Source organism: Neovison vison, chromosome 7, assembly GCF_020171115.1.
Source record: "Neovison vison isolate M4711 chromosome 7, ASM_NN_V1, whole genome shotgun sequence".
Taxonomy (NCBI): domain Eukaryota; kingdom Metazoa; phylum Chordata; class Mammalia; order Carnivora; family Mustelidae; genus Neogale; species Neogale vison.
Window position 1 is genome coordinate 43,986,557 of NC_058097.1, and position 2,069 is coordinate 43,988,625.

Below are 2,069 nucleotides of genomic sequence, written 5' to 3' on the forward strand. Positions count from 1 at the left end.
GCTCCCTGCTGAGCAGAGAGCCCGATGCGGGACTCGATCCCAGGACCCTGAGATCATGACCTGAGCCGAAGGCAGCGGCTTAACCCACTGAGCCACCCAGGCGCCCAAGAGGTTAGTAATTATTAAACGCATTGAAAATGTGACTAAAAGAAGAGAGCTTTTTTAATAAAAAAATAGAAAAATGATAGGCAAGAATATTCAGAAAGAGGCATAGCTACAGGCATGGAAGAGATTAAGTAATCATACAATTTAGTTTTTGCATAAAGATTACCCAAGATGTCTCTTTTTTGTCTAGAGAGAGTTGCATACTTCAGATTGTAGGTGCTAACAAGCAATTTCTTTGCATTTATTTTGCTTATTTGGTAATTTTCTTCTGTGCCTAGTTTAAGTTTGTTTGTTTTTTTTTTCATAATCTCTACCAAACTCACAACCCTGAGATCAAGAGTCACATGCTCCACTAACTAAGCCAGCCAGGCACCCTATGCCTAGTTTAAATTATATAAGACATAGATGTTAATAGTATGTTAGGTATTATAATGTGTAACTTTCTTCTGGTGTTAATGTGAAGTATTGTTTGATGTGAGATATAGACTATAAACATCTAAATATTTTTTATTTTTATTTTTTGTAAATAGGCTCTATATCCAATATAGGGCTGAAACTCATGACCCAGAGATCAAGAGTTGCTCTATGGACTGAGCCAGCCAGGTGACCTTAAATTTTTTTTTTAAAGATTTTTATTTCTTTTAAAAGAACTTATTTATGTATCTATTTGTTTATTTATTTAAGGTTGAGAACAGGGTCGGAGGGGAAGACAGAATCCCAAGCATGCGCCACACCCAGCACGGAGCCAGACAAGGGGCTTGATCTCACAAACCTAAGATCTTGACCTGAGCTGAAATCAAGAGTTGGACACAACCTACTGAGCCACCCAGGTGTCGCAATGTGCTCTTGCTTTTCATCTGTGAGATAAAGAAAGAAAATCTGGCCTTACGCATCCAGATTTTTAAAATGAAGAAGTATTCTAATGGCCTTTTCAGGTATTTGTCAATATTATTGACACTCCACCAGAAATCAACAAGTGGTAATTTCTTAAATGTTATTATAATGTGGAATCTGACCTTTATCTCTCTCTCTAAGATTGGTATTAATTTTAATTTTTTTTGCAGGTTTTTTTTTAAGTAAACTCTATCCCCAAGGTGGGGCTCGAACTCATGACTCTGAGATCAAGAGCTGCATGCTCCACCAACTGAGCCAGGTACCCCAAGCCTCCATCTCTTAAGTTAAAATCCTTTTGTCTATCTTATACTTTAATATCACCGCAGATGATTTTGTGGCATCACACAGTAATCATTCAGAAAATACTAGTCCAAGGAGTTAGGCAGACCTTCCAAAGGTTGACATAGTTTATTATATGGTAGTACAAAATCACATTAATACCATCAGTAATCGCATCACAAAAGACTAAGTATCAGAAAGCTGTCAAGTTCATGGTCATCACAGATACATTTTAATATGCTTTTTTGTCTGAAAGTCAAATTAACAAAAATTACTACCAGTTTTATTTATTGTCCGGTTTTATAAATCACTTCATTTTTGACAAGATGCTTACCAGATATACAGGTCTTCATCTGTTTATTCAAAATTCATCAGTTGTTCTTTCAAATAAAATGGGTGTCCATAAAAAGGTGGCTAGTTTGGCTCACAACTCAAACAATCATAAAAGTGCATTTCCTGGAAACAACTTTATATTTGAGAATGAAGGAAAACTTTATGTGCCTTTCTCTCATTACATAAAATATTTAGAAGATAAATTTTAATATCCTGGCTGTAACATTATAGTTTTGCAAGACATTACCATCGGGGTAAACTGGGCAAAGAGCTCAAGGGATCTCTCCGCACAATTTCTTACAAATGGATGTGAATCTAGCTTTGCGCAGTGGCAGTATCGTAGCCAATGAGGTTTATCCGAGGCGCGATTATTGCTAATTGAAAACAAATGGATGTGAATCTAAAATTATCTCAAAATAAAAAGTATAATTTAAAATTTTTGAGGTGCCTGGGGTAGC

General features: G+C 36.1%; 1 non-coding gene across 1 annotated transcript; it reads left to right on the forward strand.

Moving 5' to 3' along the window:
- The first annotated feature begins 1,928 nt into the window (after positions 1-1,928).
- Positions 1,929-2,069, forward strand: LOC122914683. Its single transcript, XR_006385814.1, has one exon. It is a non-coding gene; the product is annotated as a U4 spliceosomal RNA (small nuclear RNA).